This window comes from Canis lupus, chromosome 18 (genome assembly GCF_048164855.1).
Source record: "Canis lupus baileyi chromosome 18, mCanLup2.hap1, whole genome shotgun sequence".
Lineage (NCBI taxonomy): Eukaryota > Metazoa > Chordata > Mammalia > Carnivora > Canidae > Canis > Canis lupus.
In genome coordinates, this window is record NC_132855.1 from 41,681,910 (window position 1) to 41,709,525 (window position 27,616).

The following is a 27,616-nucleotide window of genomic DNA, read 5'->3' on the forward strand; positions in this document are numbered from 1 at the left end:
TGCAAGTGGTACTGATGCCATGCTCTACATTTGGCCCTACAGTGTAGGCTGTCCTTTCCTACAGAAAGGATCATGGGGAAAACAACAGATTACCACTTTGGTTTGGAGATGCTCACATTGGTTTGGGAATGGACTCACAGATTCTGTTCATATTCTGTTGGCCAGAACCAAGCATACAGACTACACTAGATACCAGGAATCTAGTAGGAACTTCTAGTTCCTGTTCCAGGCTGGCACAACTTCATAACAATGTTATATTATAGAAAGGGAGCATAAATTTGTAGTGGTTCTGTTATTCAGTTCTGCTACAGCCGGGTTGTAAAGTGTATTTATGTTCAATTTTGCAAGAGAATTGCAATTTGTTCTCTAAGAGCTAGTAACAAATTGCATGCACATTAGCAGAATAGGAGGACCAGGTGCTCAGTATTTTTGTCCATACTTGATATTCTGCAAGTCACTTCACTAAACAGATTACCAATTTGTAAACAATTTTTAAAATGCATTCCTAGAAGGTCTTTCTTAAATAAATCATTTAACTATTTCATGATGAAAGAAATGAAGGAAATGACCTTAAGTAATCTATTAAGGGCAGGCCAGGAGTGCCCAGATTTTATTTTCCAAGCCCAGCCATCTTTTCTGAGGGTTTTAGTAATTTCAGATGTATTCAGTGAAAGCTTTTTTATTGTTTCCCTTTTTCCCCTGTAGATTTAAATGCTTATCATAGTGCCTTGTAAATTATTGGCAATCAATAACTATTCTTTGAATGAATGAATAAATGAATTTCCAGGGAACAATCACTTTTCAAAGCTTCATCATATGCTTGTATTATAGTCCTCTCTACTTCAGCTTGGAATCATTGGTTTGTTAAAAGGACTTTAACCACATTGGGAGTGGGGGGGGGCAATTATCTGATGATATAAATGGTCAATTTTTCCTTCCTTTGTGATAAAAACTTAATAGAAGAAGTTAATAGATAGAAGTTAATTTGTGTCAGACTGTGTTGCTTCTTGCTTAATAGCCATAGTTAACTATTTTGAGCAAGAAATAACTAGTGTGGCTTCCTCTACCTGCCATGTTTCCATTCTTACATGGAGATTAATCACTACCTGGATCACAGAGGCTTGTACAGACAGCCGTTGTTCCCCATGAAACTTATAAATCAAACACTGCAAACATTTTGTCTTCCTTAGAGAAGTCAAGAGCAGGAAATGTTAACTTCATGGAATAGCAATATGCCTTTCAACCGCATAGAATCAAAGAACAGAAGATCAGTCTAAGTTCTATGGGGCTTTAAGTCTATTACTTTTAGAATGAAGGTGTAAAGGAGGAAGTTAAGAAGTACAAATTAGCATGCAATAGTGGTTACTTTTTGCTTTTTCTTATTAAAGCTTTACCTAGTCTATGAATGGTAGGTGATTACAAATAGATTTTTGATTTTCTATAGAAATTGAAAACCTACATTTGTTATGGGGGTTAAAAATCAACTTTGTTCCTTCAGAATAATTTCACATTTCTTCTTATGTTAAGAAGAGAAGGAAAAAGGTAACTTTTTCTTTTTTTTTGAGCTGTGAAGCATAATTAAAGAGAAAGATTTGGATTGCTCAATGCTGAGACTTATACTCCCTAGTGCAGAAATCATGTCTTGTAGAGAATGAGTTATGCACTATTTAATCGAGGTGTGGTGCCATAATCTCCTTGCATCAGTTTGCTCTGCTTACAAGGCCTAGGGTCCCTGGAGCAGTGAGCTTTACTCAGTTGCAAAATAGTGACCTGGGATGGGTACGGCTGAAGGTGAGTGGCTGATGTACCATCGCCTGGGGAAGAGGACAAAAGAGGGTACAGCAAGGAGCATTTTAAGGCAGAGTGAGCAGTTCTGTTTAAAGAAGCCCTGGGGATAAGACTCACCAGTGTCCTAGGATGGTCAATTGAGCACTTGTATGGGTAGATGTCCTCTTGCTAAGGATATTACTTAGAAACAACCAAAGCTGATAACATGTGGGTGTAAATAAACATGAATTAATTTCTCTCAGCCAGTTCCTGGTGAAGGGAATCAATTTGTGTCTTCATGTAAGGGGAAGGAAATGCTTTTAATCTTTGTTCCACTACTTGGGTGGGAGTCCACCATAGACAGTATAGGCATCATCAAATACTTCTTATGCAAGGGAAAATGAAAAGTATCCTCCCTCACTCTCTGAGGCTTCCTCCTGCTTCTTCAGAGGCAAAGAACAGATGCAGGTCCCACTTTTGGTTAGATACATCAGCAGTGTGGTGGGAGGGTGGTGAAAAAAGTTATCCAGTGGTGACAGAGAGTTTTAGGTATTTATGTAGAATAATATGTTATAACCCAAAAAAGACTAATGCAAAATAGAAAACTGGGAGCAGTGAAAAGAAGAATAGAAAACTCTTTCTGCGAGTGTGAGAAGTATATCTATCAAGAGGGACCCCTTGTGAACCTCAAGTTAGAGAAAGAGGACATGCTTTTCTCAGTTCAGACTGATCATTGGGGTGATGCTTACCTCTTGATCCAGAGCTTTCTCTGACAGGTGCACAATCCACAGGGACTTACGTGTAAAGCATGCTAAGCCTCACTGATGGGTAGCAGGAAGAGAGAATGGACCAGAAATGAGGAAGGCATGAGCCTTTACAGAATAACCTGGACACAGGTGATCTATGGATCCCTTTCCATTGCAGATCTATCACAAGTAGAAGGGCTATAGTGCCAGCATGACTGGAGACCACATGCATTGAAGGAAGACTGGGGAGACAAATTTCCCAGTCTTTCACAGTGGGACAGGTCCCTCAAGATTTACCGTTATGGGTTTGCCTATTTCTCTCTTTAATTTTGTCTATTTTTGCTTCATGCATTTTAAGACTCTCTTGTTAGATGCATATAAATTTCCAATTGCTCTGCTTTTTTGATCAATTAATCCTTTCTCATTGTAAAAAGTATCTCCTACCTTGAATTTTTTTCTGATATCAATATAACCACTCCAGCTTTCTTATGTATACTGATTGCTTTAGTTATCTTTTCCCATTCTTTTCTTTCCATCTATCTATGTCTTTTTGTTTTAAAGGCATCTTTTATAGAATCTATATAATAAAGTTTTGCTATTTTATCTGATCTACAAATCTCCACCTTAATTCAATTATTGATATGATTGGCTTGAAGCTACCTTTTGCTTTCTTCTGTCTCCTATCTTTATTTTCTTTCTTTTCCTTCTTTCTTGCCTTATTTTGGAGTTAACTAAATACATTAGCATTTCACTTTATTCTTCTAAGCTGTTATGCTTAGATTATTTTTCTAGTGGTTGCTTTAAGGGGTACATTTGTGTACCCTTAGTTATTGAAGCTTACCCAGGATTAATTTTGTTCTACTTCATATAAAATATAAGGATCTTGTACAAATATTTTTCATGTATGCAACCCATATTCTCTATGCTACTGTTGTAGCATCCATTTATATTTTGAACTGCACAATAATTTGTTTTTTTTAAAGATTTTATTTATTTATGATACTCACACACACACACACACACAGAGGCAGAGACACAGGCAGAGGGAGAAGCAGGCTCCACGCAGGGAGCCCAACGTGGGACTCGATCCCGGGTCTCCAGGATCGCGCCCCAGGCCAAAGGCAGGTGCCAAACCGCTGCGCCACCCAGGGATCCCTATGTTTTTTAAATTGGAGAAGAAAAAAATCAATTTTATATTAACCCACATATTTATAATTTCTGAATTTCTCTTCAATCATTTCTGTTAAGCTGGTTTCTCCATCTGATGACAGATCCCTGCCTCCTAGAGAACTGCTTTTTACTTAAATAATATGAATGTTTTGGTGATGAATTCCCTCAGCTTTTGGCTCTCTGAAAATATCTTTTTTCATTTCCATTTTAGAAGAGAAAAATTTGTGCTTACAGATTTCTTTTTCTTTTGGCAATTTAAAGATATGATTACCTGCCTTCTGAGCTACATTGTTCAATGAGAAGTCAGCCATCTTTTGTATTATTGTTTTCTAGTATATAATGTGCATTTTTCTCTGACTGCTTTTAAGATTTTCTCTTAATCTTTGCTCTTCAGAAGTTTGACTAAAATGTGCCTAGCTGTAGTTTTCTTTGCAGTTATCATTAAGACTTATGGAGACTTCTTACTTTAAATCTGTGGGGTTTTTTTCACCCAATTTGGCAAAATTGAGGCCATTATTTCTTCAAAAATATTTTATGCCTTCATTTTCCTTTCCTCTCTGTGACTCCAATTACATACATGCTAGACTTCCTGATATGTTCCCAAAGGTTTCTGAAGCTGTATTGATATTTTAGGCTTTTGAGATTGAGCAGCTTTTGCTAAACCAGTTACCAAATGACCAAAGTTCACTGAGAATGATGCCTGTGAGTTCCTGAAACTGGATAAGGAAGAGTCACAGCCAGTCTGATATTTGCTTCTTATTAATGAAACCCATCCTAATTCTGGGTTGGTACTCACAGGATTGTAATTCATCTAGTCAACAATCTTCTTTGTGCTAGCAATTTCACATCTGAGTCCTCAAAGATGGAGGTGCCCATTGTCCACAAGCAAGGGGCCAGTGCAGTGTCTCCAAGAAATGTATCATAAGAGGAGGCAAGATAAACAGTTTTAAATTATGTCATCTTTTTATATGAAGTGGATGGAAGATTTGAAGCCAGGATTGAAAGAGATGAAAGATCCAATAATAAGGGGGAAAGCTGGAAACAATGGCTAATATTACTACAAAGTGGAAATAGAGCAGTTTACATATATTTATGAAATACTGAATTTGTTTTCATTTGCATTTCAACTTGATTTTGCAGCTTCTTGTGCCATTCCAGTGATGACTGACCTACCTTGCAGAATATGTTAAAGGAAGAACAAAAGAACAAGCCAATTCAGCTTATACAAAGTTGTTTCCTTCTAACAATTTCCAACTCTTGGTTATGGGGTGGAATACAAATGATAGAGTGACTCACTCTTGGATCAACAAATCTTATCTTTGATATATAACTAGACTCATTTTTGCTCAAGGACAGATAGTTATTAGTTACCTACACTGATGATGGTTGCAACATATTAATGTATCGTTATATTTGTATCCCCCTGTCCCACTTGCTAGTAGAAGGAGAACAAGGAAGTATGATGAACAATTTGAGAAATGTATACTTCAGACAATTAAATCTCTGGCTTTTTCAAAGTATTTCAGCCTACTTTTTCTTAATGTATATACTCTCACATTATTTCATTTCCATGTATGGCTCATTCAGGAAAAGAGACTGATTGAGTCTTGAGCCAGTGCAGTTCCCCCCATCATATATATTTCATTTGATTTTAATAAATTTTAATCATCATATTTCCTATTCTTCAGAAACATGAGCCTGAGACCACAGTTTAGTTAAGATTTTCTTTCTTTATCTTGCTTTTCAGTTTGGAAAAGGAATTTTATTGACCTTTATTGGGAACACAGATGCTAAATTGCCAAATGTCCTAAATCTAGATAGATATGGCTTAAATCATCTCTCCTGTTGGTTTGAACTTTTGAATCTGTCTAGCTATTGATTTGTTTTTGTCAGCATGAATTTTAAACAGGACCTAATGCTGTTTTCCTAAACTTCCCATCAAGGAAGCACCTCCCCCCCCCCCATTATTTTTCTTCCCATGAACTTGTGTTTTAAAAAATATTTTTAATTTTTTTTTATTTATGATAGTCACACAAAAATATTTTTAATTCAAAGATCACATTTGATATACAGTAGCTTGCATTGCCTTGTAATAGCTAAATATATAATTTTTCTTCATACTTTCAAATCGTGGAAAATTACCTGTAAATACACACTTATTTCTGTTGGGTAAGTCAAAAAATGCAGGGGCCTCCATAGGGATGCGGTAAGCAAAAGAGTTAAAATACAAGAGTATCAAGTTTCCTTGATAACATCTATCTTCTCAGAATTGTTTTTAGAAGTTTAAGTAAAAACATATCACTAACAAGGTCATTAATTCCTGTTGATACTTAGAAAAGAAAATTGACTCTATGACATAGTTACAAATAATATTATATTGGTGACAACTTATTGAATGTAAATTTAAAAATTTTAAGGTGTTAAGGTAGAAGTAAATCTCATGGAATAAATGCATCTAAATATTCTCAACATTGTTGTTTCCCCATATTTTCTCCTTCCTTTCATGTTAGCTGTTTCAGCTTTCATGGATCTGCCTTGGTAGGAAATGATTCTGTTTAGAGGTGATAGGATATCACTCTCTAAATAGGTAATTCTCAAGTACCTTCATTTATAAAGCTTGCACTTGTACTCCACCTGTTAAGTGGAATTATAAAGTTTCTATCTTTATTCCTTCACACAATGCTCATGGAGTCCCTGTGGAGTTTCAGATACCACCCACGTCCCCTGGCCTCATGGTCCCTTATCTGCAGAAAACCCCATGCTTGATTTCTTTCCTTATTCCTCTTCTAGCCTCCATCAAAACATACCCTTCCTGGGACGCCAAATGGCTCAGGGGTTGAGTATCTGCCTTTGGACCAGGTTGTGATCCTGGAGTCCTGGGATTTAGTCCCACATGGGGTTCCCTGCATGGAGCCTGCTACTCCCTCTGCCTGTGTCTCTGCTTCTCTCTCTCTCTCTGTCATGAATAAATAAAACATAAATAAATAAATAAATAAATAAATAAATAAATAAATAAATAAAATCTTAAAAAACAAAAAACTTACCCTTTCCATAATTACCACCACATCATGCTCACTCCACAGCAGCATAGGGCTAACTCATATGACAAATACATTTGTAATTTATGTCTCTAAGTAGAATGTGAGCCTTTTAATGGTGAAAGTTTCACCTTTATCTTCAGTTTTCCTCCAGAACAAGAAATAGAGTAATTTTACCTTCTTCACTCTCGTGAAACTGCTCTTGGTAAGGCACCATTTATCTAACTGCCATACGCAATTTTTATGCTTTTATCTTGCTTGCCATTTTCTGAGCATTGATAGGCTGTCTACTTCTTCATGAAATGTTCTACTCCCTTGAATTTGGAAACACAGCTCTATTCCAGTTTCCTGCTATCTCTCTGACTTCTCTTTCTCCATCTGTTTAACTGTCCTCTTTCGTGAAAGAGTGGTGCTTCCCAGGTTCTATTCTTACCAGTTTCCTCATTTTTTCCCTCTCTCCCTGAATAGATCAATTCATTTCCCTGACTCTATGGAATTTTTCATAATAGGTCATCTTGCTTTTTTGTCTGTCAGACTCTTATATGTCTTTCAAGACCCAGTTGGGCCTCAATGCCTGTTAATGATGCTTCAAAAATCCAACTCAGGGGGGACCTGGGTGGCACAGTGGTTGAGCATCTGCCTTTGGCTCAGGTCATGATCCCAGAGTCCTGGGACTGAGTCCTGTATCAGCCTCCCTGCATGGAGCCTGCTTCTCTCTCTATGTTTCTGCCTCTCTCTGTGTCTCTCATGAGACAATAAATAAGTTCTTTTTTTTTTTTTTTTTACAGATTTTATTTATTTATTCATGAGACACACACACACAGAGAGAGAGAGAGAGAGAGAAAGAGAGGCAGAGACACAGGCAGAGGGAGAAGCAGACTCCATGCAGGGAGCCCGACGTGGGACCCAATTCCGGGTCTCCAGGATTATGCCCTGGGCCAAAGGCAGGTGCTAAACCACTGAGCCACCTAGGGATCCCGCAATAAATAAGATCTTAAAAAAAAAATCCAACTCAGGTTGTTGCTTCCTCCAGAAGTATTCACTGGTTTTTCTGTATAGAGCAAATCAATCCCTATCCTGTAAAATCACTGATTTACAGACATGCTTCCATTATTTATTTTATTATACTATCAACATATCACTTTTTTCTGTGACTCTATGAACTACTTAAAGGCAAGGTCTGTGTCTTATTTATTTTTTTATCTCCAGTGCCTAATACAGTGCACGATATATGGTGCATTTTCAGTAAGTGTATGTCAAATGAATGAGGGAGCATATGGGTACATAAGCAAATGAAAAAGTGAATAGTGCTTAACTCTATTGAGTCAAATGGTTTTAATCACTGAAGCCAGTTTACACAGCCACAGTAGCAGTAAGATATTAGTAAGTTCTAGTACCAGATACATGTAAGTAAATGTTAAGTTTGACCTTAAAATCATGTCATCATATCTGCTTCTACAGTGTATAAATACACATAAACTTAGAAAAGAAAGCCTTTCCTTTATTCCTAACAATTTTAAAATTCATATTTTCTAATAGTCTTTAAAAAGGTTCCACTGAAAAACTCATCATTTGTCTTTTGTAATATATGATCTTTACTTCTGCTTTGTTTGTATGCTGTTTAAGCATTTTCAACTATTTGAATTCATTTGGCTGCAAATCTAATCTAATCTAACTGAACCTGACTGGTTCAGTTGGTTAAGTGTCTAACCCTTGATTTTGGCTCAGGTCATGATCTCAGGGTTGTGAGATCAAGCCCTGTGTCAGGCTCTGCACTGGGTGTGGAGTCTGCTTAAGATTCTGTCTCCCTCTCCTTCTTGTCATCTCTCTCTTAAAAAAAATACCAAAGAGACTACTTTTCAGAAATAAAATATGGTGTATATTTTTCACTTGTTAATACAATCAAGCTTTCAACATTTTAGGAAGGAAAAGTACATTTACAGCTAATGGTTAGAGATTTCATGATGAATAATCATGTTTAATAGTACATTTGAGATCATTTCTTAATGAGTCCATTGGAAGTCTCTGGTGAAATTAAGAATTATTATAATAAGATTTAATAAAATTAACTGGTCTTTTAATATTGTGCCAGTCATTTCTAACAAACATATTGATATCTTCATTTAAAAATAGTAAAGCTGACAAAAATGATTAATCTTTGGAATACACTATCTTCTATATTCTTAGATCAACCCTCACCACTTATTTAACTTTGGGGAAATAACTAATTTGAAGTAATGGAGTCTTCTCTCTTGACACCTTGGAATTTGAGCATCATTGGGACAAAAAAAAAAAAAAAGAAATCTTATCCTCAGACTCCAAAGTTACATAAAATCTTTTTGTTGAATATGTTCTCTTGGCTAAGCTAGAGAAAATAAAATAGTTTGCTTGTTATATCATTATCTCCAGAGTAAATTATGTGGATGCCAATAAACTCTCAAGTTTATTGAAAGCAAGAAGGATTAGATTGCAACATGCAAACAAAAAACTTGTCATGATTACTGCTTATTTTCAAGCACATCCTTATTCATATAATTGGTTCCTTTTCCTTAAAAGAGGTCCAGTTTTTTGCTTCATAACTTCAGTGTAAGATGAAAATATAATTTCCTAGAGTTGATTAATACACCATATGTAGGAGATAGTAGCAGCAGTTTTAAGGGGGGGAGGGAATGAAAGACTTATTGGGCAGGAAGAAATTTTTCCTGTATTTCCTTCCCTGCATCTGCCTTAAAATCAAGCCATAAAGGCAAGAAATAAAAGTCCAATTGCTATTTCTGGTGGTATTGGAAAAGCAAAGTATGGCAGCCACAGAAAAGAAGCAACAAAATTGTAGTAACTATTGTGGTTATCTTATGGTAAAGTGCAAGGAAGTCTACAGAAATATCCCAAAGGAGTGAATAATTTTTCTTCGAATATACTCAGAGCACAGGCAACTCATTACAAAATCTTACTTCGGGATTTCTATAATGTCCATAAGGATAAATCTGGTAAGTTACACATGACCCTAAGATATATCCAAAGAATTATGTATTTATATCATATCCCCAAAAGACTCTGTGCTTAATCCAGTAACTAGAATTGGCTTTGGCATGTTAATTAAAATCCTAAACTGAGTTCATTATAGATGGCTATGGTGAGTTAATTCAGAGGTTAAAGACATATATGGAGATCTAGAAATCTTCCTGCTATGTACCTTTCATGTACCAATGTCCAGGTCATCTGGAATTCTGTGACAGGATATAAGTGGGTCCTCATCTAGCCCTCACAGTCTTCCTAACCCCAAAATGCAAAATATTTTAAAGACCAAGTCAAATGCAAAATTTGAGATGAACTCAAGGAGAAGGGTAATACAAAGAAATAGAGAAAACCTAAAAGCGCTGTGTTTGTTTATTCTTAAGGGCCACTGACTCCAAATTAAATAAAAGGAATGCAAAATGCAGTAAGGAGCACATCATGTTATCCTAAGGAATTTTGATGAGGATAGGAGTCAACTTAGATCAACACCTACAAACCCTAAAAAAAATTACCAAAAAATCCCCTCCAAAACAAAACCATAGTAAAAGTTCATTGTACACAAACCAAAATAGTCCAACTAAATAACCTGCAAATCATAATTACAGTGTAAATTACACAGTAGAACCAAAGATAAGAGACATAAATTGTTACATAATATCAGAAGGGAATCCATTAGAAAAACCTCCAAATATATCACTATCCTCTACAGGAGGCTGGCAGAGCTGCTTCTCATCTAACCTCCTACAAAGCAACATAATGATCTGTAGTAATTTTGGATGAAGCAATAAGTCACAGGTGTACACATAGACGTGCAGACACACAGACACACACGTACACAAACACACACAAGGGAAATGATAGCCATATTAGGCCTCCCAAGAATGATTAAAACTTTACTGAGTCCACCAAAGCAGTCTAATATTTTTCCAGAGAAAATCCAAGATACTAAAAATTAGTTTGCTTAAAAGTTTCATTGCTGCATGTAGAAACATGGTAAATCTTCTCATATATTTACTCAGAGAAAGGAAATGAGGTGAATCTTGGGAACATGACCTTATGTTTCTGGTGGGATTTTTAATTTCAGTCTAATTAACATGAAATGAAGTCATCTTTTCAGAAGTCCCAGAACATGTATTGTGAATGGGGATGCCTGAAATGTACATAATTGCTCATGTTAAGTAAATTACTTTGTGAGAGTATTAGGTCCCTTAATCAACAGGCTGAGAGGAAATATGCAAATTAATTATGTTTCAGTCAGAGACTAGAGAAGAAATTGCCCAAAGATGAATAGTTGAAGTAGTTAGGTATCTGGTTTTATTTATTCTCAATTTACCTTTGAAGTGATAGCATACACAACACATTTAAGATGAATTAACTTGTAAATACTATAAATTAGTTTTCTGGCAAACACAACATACTTATATTTCAAAATAAATTTCTTAAGGAGATTTGACTTCTAGCAAGTTTTAAACTGTTTAATCACTTTGAAATACTTGGATGAAGTAAACTAATGGGTGAGTAAACAATAAGAAATAAGTTTTGATTTTGTTATATATGTAAATCCCTGATGAAGTCACATTTACAGAATGAATTTTTTGCTTTCGATGATTTTTATGCCAACAGTTGTCACTAGCGAGTCTTTGATCAGAATTGAGAAAGACTAAGTAATGCAATAACACCTCTTTCTAGAGTGGATTTGGGGAGATTAGGCCAAGCCCATCTGCCTGTATATAAACATAGGTAATATATCTTGTCTTTGGCAACCTGAAATCCTTCAATTGGCTTCTCACTTTTTCTGATATTACTTATATTATGATATCTTACCAAATATATAGTCACCTAAGTTCCAGAGAAAATATAACAAAACTACATAAACTAGATTTTTTAAAATATTAAAGTAAAGAAAACTCTTATACTTTGTATGAAAAATTAAGTTACAAGAACAACCAAATTGGATAATTTTGGACAAAAGTCCATCTGGGGAAGGAAGTCACCCAAATTAATATTTTAGAGTCATTACATAAGTCAGGTATTTGCCATATAACTCCTTTAATTTGAGACACTCTACAAATGATTAGAGATAAGTTAGAAGAAAGATGAATTCACCATGATAGATTCCAATAGGTGAGGTAAAACTAAAATATAATCTTAGTAAGATCCATCACAGCATTTGATGAATAAGTGACTTTTTGAGAATTGTATATTTTATTTATTTATTTGTCGAAGATTTTATTTATTTGTTTGAGAGAGACAGTTTGCGTACAGCAGTGGGGAGGGGCAGAGGGAGAGGGTGAAGCAGACTCCCTGTTCAGCAGGGAGCCTGGCTCCTGACTCAAGGCTCAGTCCCAGCACCTTGAGATCATGACCTGAGCCGAAGGCAGACAATTAACCAACTGAGCCACCCAGGCTGAGAGATGTATATTTCAAAAATATTTTCCTGTCTGAATGTTCTGAGCCTGTTACTCGCATAATTAGATTCAATATTCTAGGACAAAAGTTGCTCACAGCCTGGGAAGATGAAGACATTAAAACTTTATAAAGACTTAACTACTATTAGAAGAATGACACTTAGGACATCATATTCAGGGCTGTAAAAGAAAAGGACAACAGGAGATTTTGAACACAGAGATAGAAAGCTCAGAAACTTTAACATGTCTAGGAAAAGGTGGATCAATAGAATCGAAATCTAGGGTCAGAATACCCATTTGATAACGGAATCTGAATATCTGTAGGGGAGGGATACAGGAGGATGGAAAAAATAGAGCATAAACTTTAAATCTTCAAACTTGAGTTTAGAGGTATCTGTTGAACGGTCATAAGGGGAATGAAAAGTTTGACAGGGGAAAATAACACGTGTTAGATTTTGTCATTAACAGCGTGAAGAGTGGGTTTCTGCAGAAGATTCTACGTGAACATAAAACCACAAGCGAGATTGGCAGATCCTGTTTCCACATAAATTCTGACAGGTGGAATTTCATAACATATCAGTCTGTGGATGACCAACTCTCCTCCTACAAAAGACAAGAAACTTGCATGGGTGAAAAAGGAAATGGAAGGTGTCCATTAAAATAGATAACACTGTCACTGGGTTTCTCCCTTCATATTGACAACTATTAACTACTTGTTTCTATACCTGAGTTAAGTTAAGAATGTCAGGACATTAGATTCTCTTTAGTCTTGAGGAAAAACATTACAGTATTTTCTTAGTCTTTTTACTTTTCTGTGGGCTTTAAAAATTGTAATATTATTACTCTATTTGTTGTCTAATTTTTCATCTTCCTGCCAATTCTTTGCCACTGAAACAATGTTCCTACAAGATTTATACAGTGATATAGCCTTGATGATATGAATAAAGGATCAGCTCATCCCAGAGGGTAAGAGGGTAATTTCCCATTGGCAAACAGCTGGGCCATTGACAAAGCCAGACACTTCCCAGGCAGAGAAACTTGATAAGAGCTGATAAGAGCTGCTGAAGAGGAAATGTATATCTAACTCTTTGAAATGCCTAGGAGATCAGCATGGATATGTTCCCATTATTCTGATAATCACAAAGTTTTGCCCAGGACACAATATTTTTCACTACAACAAATAATAATATGATAAACATTCTGTTCTTACATATTTTATAGTTGAAAGACACCATGAATGCTATCTAATCTGATGGTTTACAAATCATAATTGCTAAAACTCCTTTTCCTCAAATGAAATCCTGCATATAACTCCTTTGACATAATCCTACATGTGTGTAGAGAAAGGAAGAGATTTCTTTTATGTTCTATCTTTTGTTGAACTTTCCATGACATGTGGTACTTTTTCCTAAAAGAGGTCCCTATTTTCTATTTTATCTAGATGACCTCTTTTCACATTCCTCACACTATCCCTCTGTTTAAAATTCTGAGCATGTGGGGCACCTGGGTGATTCAGTGGGTTAAGTGTCTGACTCTTGGTTTTGGCTCAGATCATGATCTCATGAGTCATGATCTCATGTGTTGTGAGATTAAGTCACATGGGATTCCTCACTCAGCAGGAAGTCTCCTTGAAGATTCTTTCCCTCTGCTCCCCCCCCCCATTCATGCGCACACTCTCACTCTATCTCAAATAAATAAATCCTTAAAAAAATTTTTTTTAAATTCTGAGCTTGTGGGTGGAGATGTCTTTTCAATAGATTTCTTTTAGAAACTTTCAAACTAGGACCTAGTCTTGATGAGCAGCAACTCCCAGGAGCCTCCTTTCCCCTTGCCCACATAAGCCATTCCCAGATCTCAGCGGTTTCTATTTTATTTAATGGAATACTTTCAAAAGAATGTCTCCAAAGCTGGCATACAGATTTTTAAAAATCCCAACGCAATCTATTTTTCTTCCTATCAAATTGTGTAGAATGATGTAAATACAAAATTATATTCTTCTTGAAATAATATAATTTAGAAAAATATGAATTCTCCCAACCAGGTGATAATAGCATCCATATACTTAGAGCCACAGATTGGAATATTTATCTAACAGTTTTGAGCATTGCATATATGAGACTGTTTCTTTGCTGTTGCTGTTGTGTGTGTGTATGTTTTCCTAACATATAGTTTTACTTTCTACCATCACAATACAAAGTAGGAATTTATTATAGAAGGACACAATATATGTTAACCATACTTGAACTAAATAAAATTCTTAAAAATTTTAAAAATTTGCAAAAAGAAGAGCATAATGAGGAAAAATATGTTTTGCAAAGGTGGCCACCTAATAAGATTTTAAAATTTTGAATATTTGTTTCTATGTATTTTCAATTTGTTCTTTCATTTCCTGGTTGACATGTTCACTGTTCAGTAGCATGTTATTTAACCTTTATGTACTTGTAGTCTTTCTAGATATTTTCTTGCAGTTGACTTCTACTTTCATAGTGTTCTGGTCAGAGAAGATGCATGGTATCACTTCTATCTTGAATTTGTAGAGACCTGTTTTGTGGCCTAACGTGTGATCTATTCTGAAGAATGTTCCATGTGCACTTGAAAGGAATGTGTATTCTGTTTTAGGATGGAATGCTTTGAAAATATCTGTTAAATCCATCTGTTCCAGTGTGTTATTCAAAGCTATTGTTTCCTTCTTGATTTTCTGGTTAGATGATGTGTCCATTGATGTAAGTGAGGTGTTAAAGTCCCTATTGGGGTGCCTGGGTGGATCAGCAAGTTAGGCATCTGACTTTGGCTCAGGTCATGATCTCTGGGTCCTGGGATTGAGCCCCACATCAGGCTCTTCACTCAGTGGAGAGTCTGCTTATCCCTCTGCCTCTCCTGCCACCCTCCCCCTGTTCATACCCTCTCTCATGTACATAAATAAAATATTTAAAAAATTAAGTCCCCTATTATTACTGTATTATTATTGATTAGTTCCTTTATGTTTGTTATTAACAGTTTTATGTATTTGGGTGGTCCTATTTTGGGTGCAGAAATATTTACAATTGTTATATCTTCTTGTTGGACTGTCCCTTTTACTATTATATAGTGTCCTTCTTTGTCTGTTAGTCTTTGTAATAAGTCTACTTTGATATAAGTATTGCTGTTCCAGCTTTCTTTTGACATCCATTTGCATGATTTTTCTCCATCCCCTCACTTGCAATCTGCAGGTATCTTTAGGTCTACAATGAGTCACTTTGTAGGAAACATATAGATAGGCCTTGTGGTTTTTTTATCCATTCTGATACCCTATATATTTTGATTGGAACATTTAGTCCATTTACATTCAAAATAATTATTGATAGCTATCTATTTATTGTCATTTTATTATGTTTTGTGGTTGTTTCTGAAGATTTTCTCTGATCCTTTCTTCTCTTTCTCTCTTTCATGATTTGCTGATAATCTTTAATGACATATTTGGATTCATTTCTCTTGAGAGAAGTGGAAAGCAACATGTAAAAAAATGAAACTGGACCATTTTCTTACATCATACACAAAAATTAATTCAAATGGATTAAAGACCTAAATGTGAGACTCAAAATCATAAAAATTCTAGAAGAGAACAAAGGCAATAACTTCTCTGCTATTGGCTGAGCAACTTCTATCTAGATAGGTCGTGAGGCAAGTGAAACAAAAGCAAAAATAAACTATTGATACTATGACAAAATAAAAAAACTTCTGCATAGTGAAGGAAACAATCAACAAAATTAAAAGGCAACCTAAGTAATGGAAGAAGATATTTGCAAATGAGATATCCAATAAAGAATCGGTATCCAAAATATATAAGGAACTCATAAAACTCAACACCCAAAAAACAAACAATCCAATTTAAAAACAGGTAGAAGACATAACAGACATTTATCCAAAGAAGACACACAAGTTGGCTAACAGACACATGAAAAGATGTTCATCATCACTTATCAGGGAAATATAAATCAAACCTATAACAATATATCCCTTACACTTGTCAGAATGACTAAAATAAAAAACACAAGAAACAACAGATGTCAGCAAGAGTATGGAGAAAAAGGAACCCTCATGCACTGTTGGTGGGAATGCAAAGTGGTGCAGCCATTCTGGAATATAATATGGAGGTTCCTCAAAAAGGTAAAGTAGATCTACCTTATGACTATTTGCACCACTAGATATTTACTCGAAGAATACAAAAATACTATTTCAAAGAGATACACTCATCCCTATGTTTATAGCAGCATTATGAAATCAGCCCAGTGTCCATCACTAGATGAATACATAAAGATGTATAATGTGTGTGTGTATACATATACATATACATATACATATACATATACATATATATGTGTGTGTGTGTGTGATGTGTATACACACACAAAGGAATAGTATTAATAGTATTTAGGCATAAAAAAAGAATGCAATCTTGCCATTTGCAATGACATGGATGGAGCTAGAAAGTATAATGCTAAGCAAAATGAGTCAATCAGAGAAAGACAAATATCATGTGATCTCACTCACAGGTAGAATTTAAGAAACAAAACACATGAACATAAGGGGGAAAAGAGAGGCAAACCAGGAAACTCTTAGCTATAGAGAACAAATTAAGGGTTGCTAGAGGGAATGGGGAGGATGGGTTAAACGGGTGATGGGTATTAAGGAGGGCACTTGTGATGAGCACTGGGTGTTATATATAAATGATGAATCACTAAACTCTATTCGTGAAACTAATACTAACACTGTACATTAACCAACTAGAATTTAAAAACTTGAAAAAAAATAAACAAAATAAATGAGCAGAAGTTAAAAAAGAGAGAGAGACAAATCAAGAAACAGACTCTTAATTATAGAGAACTGGTGATTACCAGAGTGGAGGGAGCTGGGGAGATGAGTGAAATAGGTGATGGGGATTAAGGGTTGCATTTGTGGGGAGTACAGAGTGATTGCATGGAATTTTGAATCAATATACTGTATACCTACAACTAATATAACACTGTATGTTAACTAACTAGAATATAATAAAAACTTTAAAAAGAATAAATAAATAAATAAATAAATAAATAAATAAATAAATAAATAAATAAAACTGTCTAATACTGTCTTCAAGTTAAATAATAATGAACTTCATGAAACAGATTTATTTTTTTCTTTCTCATTTTCTTTCTCTCCTTCTTTCTTTTCTTTAGCTCATAAACGAATCGTGCTTTTTGCTTTTGTTTTTTCATATAGTTCAGTGCTGCCGTTTGGTCAGCTATATATGGCTTCTGTGGAGCAAACAAAGAGAATGTTTTCTTGGCTTTTGTGTCTGGCAGGGGCAGAACAGGAAAAAATTCCAGCACAAATATTTGATTGTCTACGAGGCATTTCCACGAAACAAAAATAGAAAACAGTAAAATAAAAACTTAGCTTTCAGGAACAGCTGTCCGGCAAACTCTTTTGCATTTGCAAAGTGGTTCCTGAAATGACAATCTGGGGAGGAGTCATTCCCCTGGCTTGCATGTTTTATTAGCAGGTCAAAATAGAGTTTCTTTGCATATTTCTTTGGACTTCTCCAAATATCTAGTAGCCACACTCCAATCAATCTTCATTCTAATTGGCAAAAGTTTTAGTATCCAGGCCATAAAGATAACCATACATCTCAGTTCTTAGATCTTCTTTTCACATTTGATAAACTGGGCTGTACAATATTCAGAGCAAAATCCCTAGAACTGGAATTGTTATGAGGACTTTATAGACTTACACTATTTTCTCAAGTAAAGCAAATTAATTTTATGTTGAATCAATGCCATACTCATACATAAAAATAAAAAAGGTAAAACCTCAATTCTAAAAATCAGCATTTCTAAAACTTATCTGAAAATTATAAAGAATTGATGAACTTCACCAGACTGAAGTATAATGCAACCTTGAAATCAGGTAAATATAGAAAGTACTGAAAAATATATTTGCTAAGCATGTGATGCAGAAGAGATATGTTTTTCTACATCCTTTCATCTCAGTGGATGAACAGCAACCTGCTTGGGTGAGGTTTTGTGCAGCTGGAATCTCAGAATGACTTGGGTGGTTGCTGAAGACAAACTAAACTTTTATTCTTATCCAAGACCTTGGTTTTTAGGGTCCATTAACTCAGTAGGAATTATGAAAAAATGCAAATCTCTGATCTTAACAGAAATTGCTTTTGTTTTGAAAACAAATGTATTTCTCCTCCAATCTCTTATTACCAGTGACCATAGTATTTTCTGGAGGTTTATTTCTTACACTTGCCTTTGAGATATTTGCTATCCTTTTATTAGTTGGAATGTCTTCCCCTTAATATAGAAAACAAGTCAAGGATGCATATTCTCATCAATATGGTGCAACATTGAATTGAAAGTCCTAGCCATTATAAGGCCAGAAGAGGAATTAAAAGACATGTAGAATGAAAGGAAGAAGTAAAAATGTTTCTGTATTCTTTTTAAAAATGTTTCTATATAATGAAGCAAGATTATTTATAAAAGATAGCCAGAAAAACTTGGGAAAGAAATAATAAAGCCAGTGAACTTGCTTCTATAATTTAATATGTGTGTGTTGATATATGAAGAGTCAGATCAAATAGGATGGAATAGGAATTCCAATAATAGAGCCAAGTACATGCAGAAATGAAGTGTATGATATAAGTGGGCTTCCCAAATCCCTGGGGAAAAGATGGAACCTTTTTATTACAGGTAGTTATCACTTTTTGTGGTGTTACAGGAACTAAAAAAAATGATTATGCAAGCTGACATCATGTAAAGCAATCTTATTAGTTAATAGTAAATTTATAATTGTTCTATGGTCTTTCAAAATTTTTGTCAAAGCACCAGAACTTCCTTCAATGTGGATTATAAATGTATAAGAAAATTTAAAAACAATAAAAGTCATATTTATTAGTATACTCTAAAACATTAGAAACATTGAGAATGAAAGTATCTTATTTTCTTGTAAAAATTTATCAAGAGTAGATTTAACAGTGTTTAGCTTCTTCTTATTGTCCTATAACTTATGAAACAGAATTCTGTCTTTTGTAGGCCTTGGAAAATTGCCTGTTCCTTTCTAAGCTTAGATCAGCTTGCACTTTCTATGTTATGAGATATCCCTGAAATTCTAATGTGATTTTTTTTTCATTTGCTAGCATGACTTCTGCGGAGACATCTTCATTTTTTCATCACAACCATGTTCCTCATTTGTGTCATCAGGAATGTTGGGCTTCCTATATAGTCTCTCAGTCGAAGTGTCACCATTCCCAGTCAGTTTTTTCTATAATTCCATTTATGTTTGATTCAAATTTACTTGCAGCATTATCATTTTTATTCTTTACCACATCTTTACCTTTGTTGAGCAGTCCTCTTTCCCTTGTCTATTTTTGTGAAGTGCCATATCGATTTATTACTTAGAGATAAGAAGGCAACACAACTACACACTTCACTGTCTGTGGATAATCAGAATAATAGATGTACAGTGACCTGATTACCAACGCCTTTGAAAGAAGGAACATGATTTGTCACCGATCACGATGTGTATCTATTGTTTATGTAATCATTTGCAAACTGAAGAATTAGCAGCGAAGTTTGCACTGTATGTAATTACTCACAGCTAATATAATGTGATAACTGAAATTTCAACTATATTATTGAGGAACAATGTTATTTGAAATAACATTGAAATTGAAATCTAAGCATATTTGAACTATGAAAACTGAGATTGCCTATAATTGTTGGTCTAACTGGTTTGCCATTTAAGAAAAGATAAAATCACATTTGTACCTCAATATATTTGTACCTTTATATATATATATATATATATATATATATATATAAAATTATGCCATATATATGTTTTGGAACTGGCTTTTTAAAAAATTCAGCGTATTTTTCTCAAGATTCATCCAGGTTTTTGAATGCATCATTAGCTTTTCCCCTTTTTATTGCTGAGTAGTATTCCATTGTTATGGATATACCACAGTTTGTTTAACAATTCACCCATTGAAGGACATCTAGATAGTTTCTGGTATGGTCTCCAAATCTGGGCCATTATAAATAAAGCTGCTATAAGCATTTATGTACAGATTTGTGTGTGTATGAGCATGGGTCTTTATCCTCCTGGGATAAATGTACAGGAGTAAATTTTCTGGGTTTCTGAAAAATTACATACTAGCTTTTAAAAAAACTGTCAAACTATTTTGGCAGAATGACATTTGCATTCCAACTAGCAATGTATACAATCCCCTCTGATAATCTATCTTTTAACTGGTATATACAGACTTTAAAATGTCATGTAGTTATTTACAAACTAGGGTTTAAGTCTGCCATTTAAATTTTTGTCTTCTGTTTGTTCTATTTATTTCTGTCTTTTAATGATTTTCTAAAAGTTACTTCAACATTTTTCTTAGAATTCCCTTTTGATTATAGTGTTTTCTAATTTATCTCTTGTATGGTATTCTAGTGGTTGTTCTGGATATTACATTATGTATATATCATTTATCACTTTATACTGGTGTCATCATTTTATAAATTTAATTGAAGTATAGAAATCTTACCTTTTGTACCTTTACCTTAACTCATTTATAATATAATGATCTTAAATTTTTCTTTTACATACATTTAGAACCATATCATACAATGTTATAATTGTGGATCATGTCCAACATACTTTAAGAAATTCAAGAGGAGAGGAAATGCCTACTTCATTTACTTACATTGCTGATCATTTGTTTCTTCCTTTCAGATTCTATAAGCTTCTTTCATTTATTATTCTATTTCTGTTTAGATCACTTCCTTCAGCCATTAATTTAGGGCAGATTTACTTCTAACAAATTCTCTTACTTTAACTTCATCTAAGATGTCCTGATTTCCCCCTTCCCTTGTGAAGGATATTTTCACTGAATATAGGATTCTAAATTGATAGTTCTTTTCTTTTAGCATTTGAGAAATGCTGTGCCACTTTTTTCTAGCTTCCATTTTTTTTTTTAATTTTTTTTTAAATTTATTTATGATAGTCTCACAGAGAGAGAGAGAGAGAGAGGCAGAGACACAGGCAGAGGGAGAAGCAGGCCCCATGCACCGGGAGCCCGACGTGGGATTCGATCCCGGGTCTCCAGGATCGCGCCCTGGGCCAAAGGCAGGCGCCAAACCGCTGTGCCACCCAGGGATCCCTAGCTTCCATTTTCTGATGAGAAATTTACCCCCAATCAAATTGTTTTTCTCCTATAGGAAATGTTTGTTTTCTTGCTGGTTTCAACATTTTTCCTTTGTCCTTAGTTTTCAGACGTATAATTGTAATTAATGTATTCTGGCATAGACCTCTTTGAGTTTATCCCATTGCCAATATTCTCAAATCTGTAGATTTATATCTCTTGCTGAATTTGGGAAGTTTTCAGCCATTATTTCACCTCGTACCTTTAAATCTTGACCTCTTTCTTCTTTCTTTCCTACATTCTGATGATATGTTACAGTTTTTCTTATAATCCCAAAAGTCCCCAAGGCTCTGTTCACTTTTATTTTTCAATTTATTGTTTATCTGGTTTTTTTTTAAAGATTTTATTTATTTATTCATGAGAGACACAGATAGGCAGAGACATAGGCAGAAGGAGAAACCAGCTCCCTGCAGGGAACCTGATGCAAGACTTGATCCCAGGACCCTGGGATCACCACCTGAGCCAAAGGCAGACATTCAACCACTGAGCCACTTAGGAATGTCATGTCTCTCTGTTGTTAAGATTGATTTGTTTGTATTGTTTTGTCTTCCAGTTAGCTAATTCTTTCCCTTTTCCCCATTCATTCTGTTATTAAGCCCATCCATTAAATTTTTTACTTCAATAATTTTTTTTAGTTCTAAAATTTTTATTTGGGTCTCTTTTACATCACAGGGTTTTTTTGCTGATTTTTTTATTTCTTTCATTTGCTTCAAGTGTGTTTGTGGTTGCTTGTTGAAGCATCTTTGTCAGGGATGCTTTAAAATCTTTGTACATATGTCAGACAAGTCTAACATATCTGCCATGTTTGTGGATGAAGAATCAGGTTTAAAAAGATATTGATAGCTATTTTTCAGTAGTTGTAATATGGTAGGAACTAGACTAATATTTTATATGTATTGGTTTATTCCTAGAGCAGCTTTATGAAGTAGGTATTATTTACTATTACCATTGTCCAAGTGAGAAAACCCTCTCCCCTCTAACTCTCAATCTTTGACTTGGTGTTCTGGTCTATGTTGGAAATAAAGAAGTTGACTACATAAACTTCCAAGAATGGAAAACAAGCACACCACTTGTATTAAAATCCTACATTTAAAAAAGTGTTTCATTGGAAGCAATTCTAAAAATAAATATCACATTAGTGAATACTGTGGTTCCTTGCCTACTCTTCCCTCAACCTCCTCACTCTCACCCCCTACCAAAATCCCATTGTGGATTTGGATTGTAAAACATAAATGCTTTTGGTTAGGTTGACACCATTTTGGAAATCTATGGGTGAACATTGATTGGCTTAAGTTAATCAGTAGAATGTCATGTTTCTGCTAATTGGCTCAAGAAGGGATGTAGGACTTCTATTAGCCCACTTATCTTAAAGTCCAGGTCTTGTCCCTGCAAGCCGAGGAAGGCAAATTTTTTTGTCTTCTGGATTGTATTACCTGAAGCTTCAGACTGTTAGCTAATTTAAGGAATAAGAGACTGAGAATAAAAATAATACACAAGGCAACAGAAGAAGACCCAAGAAAATAATAGAAAAAGAAAACCAAAACTCTGATCAAACTCAGGTGAATCTAGCTCTACCTCTAGAATTTTCAGTAAATGAGCCTATAAATTATGTTTGTAGTTTTAAAAAATTGTTATGTGATCCCAAATGGCCCCAAGAATACAATCTTTTATCTTACCGCTTTACTGAACAGACAATACCTCTATAGACTGCTCATCAGTACCAGGAGGCATAAGTAACTGCCAAGTCTTATACTATACTAGCTTGGCTGACAGGACTTCACTAAGAAAACCTACAATGAGAAATTTATAATTTGCTATAGCTTTTCTTTTCTGCACTAATTTTATGGTTACCTGTGTCTTGTATTTTAAATGTTCTGTATTTTTACCGAGATAATAAATGCACATGGAAAAATTCAAATATGATAAGATACAATTAATAAGTTCTGTCCCAACCCTGATATACAGGCCTGTAGTGCTTTAGAGAGAAGGCAATCATTGTTATTAAAAAATATTTTATTCATATATAAGCATATATAAAACTATCTGTCTTTTGTACGTTGTATGAATGTTGACTAAGTACACATACCTTTGTTTCTTGCTTGTTTTATTTAACAATATATTTTGCAGGCATCCCATGTTAGGACTTATTGTACTTTATTTTATGGATGTTAGGTTTGTTTTCAGAATTGGTATTACAAATAGTACTTCAGTAAATAACCTTGTACATACTTTCCTGCAAATACACTTATATGTATCCAGTATAAATTCCTAGAATTGATAACCATGGTATAAGTGCACTTTGAATTCTAATAGGTATTGCCAAATTGCCCTCCAGAGATGCTGTTCTTTTCCTATAAACTCTCCTCAATTCAATTATGTTGATATTTTAAAATCTGAGAGGTAAAGAGTACTATATTTTCAATTTGCATTTATTTATTATGAGTGATATTAACTGTAGTTTTACATGCTTATAAAATATCTGTAACTGTTTTCTTGGTAACTTTCTATTTATACTCACCTTCCGCTTATTGATTTATAAGATCTCTTTATACACTAAAGAATAAGCCATTGGTTGTTATATGTGTTTTTGGTTAATAATGTGGACTTTTACTTACTTTTATTCCCCTTCTTTTCAGCTCGCCTTCTTTCCTACAGCTATTAGAAAACTAATAACTATGTTTCCAAGCTACCTTATAGCTATGCTTCTGTGGTAAATTGGTACTGCTGTTAGGTGTGTTTGATGAGATTTGCATGAAAGCAGCAACAGTGAATCTGTGTTCATCTTCCTGACTGTTTTATTTTGCTGTTAAGTAAAATTTTGGAAATGTGAGTTTTGTCCACAGTATTGGCTATTACCTCATCTTCTCAATGAAAAGAGGCTATTTTGGAGGCAGAGGCACTAGGATCCCATGTTCCCAGGGCTATTTACCAATTTTGTGATGGTGAGAGGTGCTCGTGTTAGGATTAACAGGTAAACTTCATATTCCAGCATCAATATGCCAGCTGTTTCTTTAACAGATAGTTGTTGCAGCTTCCTGACTTTATCTCCCTGATTCCTGAGTTCCAGCTACAGTTGTATGCTCTTGGTAGTTCAAAGTGGCAGTTTCAGAGGTAAAACTACCTCTGGTGGAACAATGTAACAGTGTTTTGGGTGATTGCTAGAGATGCCAGCCTCTAGCTCATTCTTCCACCTTCTAATGGCATTGTAAATACATACTTCACTTTACCAAATTTCTTTCTTCTTAATACTCCTCAGTTTCAGTTTCTTGCCCTGAATCCTAATTGACACAATGCTGTAAAATCTCATTTCCAGTTTGTCACTTATCTTTTGACACTTCATAATTTTTGTGAAAGAAAAAAATTTAGATTATTGTGTAGTTAAATGTATAACTATTAAAAATAACTTCTGGTGCTTGTGTCATACTTAGGAAGGCATATTTCAAGTTTTTTCTTGAGCTGCTTTATTGTAATTTACATGCTGCTTTATTGCATGTAAAAGCTGCTTTATTGTAATTTACATGCCAAAAATCTATTTGTCTTATGTGTATAATTCAATGACTTTTAATAACTGTACAGAACTATATAACTGTCCCTACAAACTGATTTTGGAACATTTCTATTGCCCCATAAAGGAAACTCTGTAGTGCCTCTTTGCAGACATTACTCCTATAGTTTTGTCAACCACTACTCAACATTCTGTCTCCCAAAATTTTCCTTGTCTGGATTTTTCATATAAATGGAGTTATGTAGTATTTGGTATTTTGTAGTCAGTTTCTTTCACTGAGCACACTGTTTCTGGGGTTCCTCCATGTTTTAACAGGTACCTGTTTTCTAGTATTTTTGTTTCATTTTTTTAACATGTGAATCTTTGGATATCTTTGAACTATATGTTGAGGGGGGGTGCTGCTGTGGGCGGCACAAGGAGGAAGGGCAGGTGGGGAGAGAAAGAGAGAAATAACCAGCCAGATGTCCTTATATCATTTATTGAATGATCTATATTTTGGCCACTTATATAAATTGCTGCCTTTATTAATGGTAATAGGATGTTATATAAAATTCCACCTAGTCTCAGGTGAGATTTTATATCCATAACTAGTGCAGAACACATATCTCCATATTCAAATAAAGGCCATCTATGTTAGGCCATCTATGCAGTTCTTTGGAAGAGTTGTTCTCAGATCAGCTCTGTAACCCTTAGCTCATCACCCATCTAGAGATCACAAGAGTAAGGCAATGAGTGATCAAAGGCTTTGTTGAACTAGGGTTTCTTGGAACAGAATTGTCAAAGCTGTTTGTGTTTCTAGTGCCCCTCATTTTTTTTTTTCCATTAAACTTTTGTTTTAATGGGTCTCAAAATTCTGTGACAGATTTTTGGTCAAGTTGTTTCCATTAAAAAGTACTGATTCTAAAAACTAATAACTTAAAACTGCCACACACACACACACACACACACACACACAAAACAAAACCCCAAATGGTCCACAAAACATTCTCCTTTCCTTCTGAAGGTTTTACGATGCACTGTTATCATTAACCAGTCTTTTATTATTAAATTTAAATGGCCAATTGACAAACAGTTCTGAGACCATTTTTCCACCACTGATTAAGACTGGGGTGGCAGGTATTGGAATAATATTCATTTAGACTCCTGAGCTTTCTGGGCAGACTTGGTACATTGTTCCCAGGAAGAGCCTCACTCAAAGCCTCATGATGCATTTCAACAGACTTTACTTCAGTTGTAACATTGACCGGAGCAAAGGTGGCCCCCATGCCAGGCTTAAGAACACCAGTATCCACTCGACCCACTGGGACAGTACCAATACCACCAATTTCATAGAAGTCCTGGAGAGGCTGACACAAGGTCTTATCTGTTGGACAAGTTGGTGGCAGACTGCAATCCAGAGCTCCAAGCAGTGTGGTTCCACTGGCATTCCCATCTTTACGGGTGACTTCCCATCCCTTGAGCCAAGGTATGTTAGCACTTGGCTCCAGCATGTTGTCACCATTCCAACCAGAAATTGGCACCAATGCTACTATGTGGGGGTTGTAGCAAATTTTCTTAATGTAGAAACGATTTACTCGTATCACTTAACGATTTACTCGTATCTCTTCTGGCTGTAGGGTGGCTCAGTGGAATCCATTTTGTTAACACCAACAATTAGTTGTTTTACACCCAGTGTGTAAACCAAAAGGGCATGCTCACGGGTCTGCCCATTCTTGGAGATACCTGCTTCAAATTCACCAACACCAGCAGCAACAATCAGGACAGCAGAGTCAGCCTGAGATGTGCCTGTAATCATGTTTTTTATAAAGTCTCTATGTCCTGGGGCATCAGTGATGGTCAACATAATACTTGCTGGTCTCGAATTTCCACAGGGAGATATCAATGGTGATTCCATGTTCATGTTCAGCTTTCAGTTTATCCAAGACCCAGGTGTACTTAAAGGAGCCTTTTCCCATCTCAGCAGCCTCCTTCTCAAATTTTTCGATAGTTCTTTTGTTGATCCCACCACATTTGTAGATCAGACGGCCAGTAGTGGTAGATTTGCCCGAATCTACGTGTCCAATGATGACGATGTGGATGTGAGTCTTTTCCTTTCCCATTTTGGTTTAGGTTTAGCAGTGGTTTTCACGACACCTGTGTTCTGGTGGCAAACCCATTACGAAAAGCTCTAGTGCCCTCTTTGTGCAAGAGAGACACTCATAAAGACCAGTCTTACAACTGTTTGGCTACTTGCTGAGTTAACGGAGTTTCATGGGCCTTTGTGTTGTCAGGAGAGCAGAATGAAGTGTGGTGAGATGGTTCTTGGGAGATTTTGACCTAAGTCTATGGAGACTATGAGGAATGGTAATGGTGCCTGACTTTTGCCTTAAACACCGTACATGTGAGAAGCTGGCTGCAGCTGGTGGTGACAAAAGAAAAGGTGCAAAAGCCATGATGGGTGCAGCCTGTATTACCTGAGTTCAACAGGGCAAATATGCTGAGTTTTCTCATGAACTAAGTGAATGCCATAGAAGGTAGCTGGACCAGAGTTCTTTTGAAAAACATCTATTTGTCAAGGTCAGTGGACCCAAATAGACAGAGGCTATGTGGTATATATGGTAGGATATAGGAGATGAGGGGAGGATTTTTGAGCTGGAGCCCTTATCATGCCTCTGTAAATTATTGTTGCTTCTCTGACCTCATCTCCTACTACTTCCTTTCCCCCAGTTTGTTCTAGTTTCAAATGCATCAAGCAAACATCCATCTCA

At 35.3% G+C, this 27,616-nt stretch overlaps 1 protein-coding gene and 1 pseudogene across 35 annotated transcripts in view; both read right to left on the reverse strand.

Annotated features, from left to right (window-relative positions):
* Window positions 1-27,616, reverse strand: part of GNGT1 (G protein subunit gamma transducin 1) — a 340,161-nt gene that overhangs the window by 69,084 nt on the left and 243,461 nt on the right. The window lies entirely within an intron of this gene.
* LOC140609369 (putative elongation factor 1-alpha-like 3) lies at window positions 1,657-27,383 on the reverse strand (annotated as a pseudogene).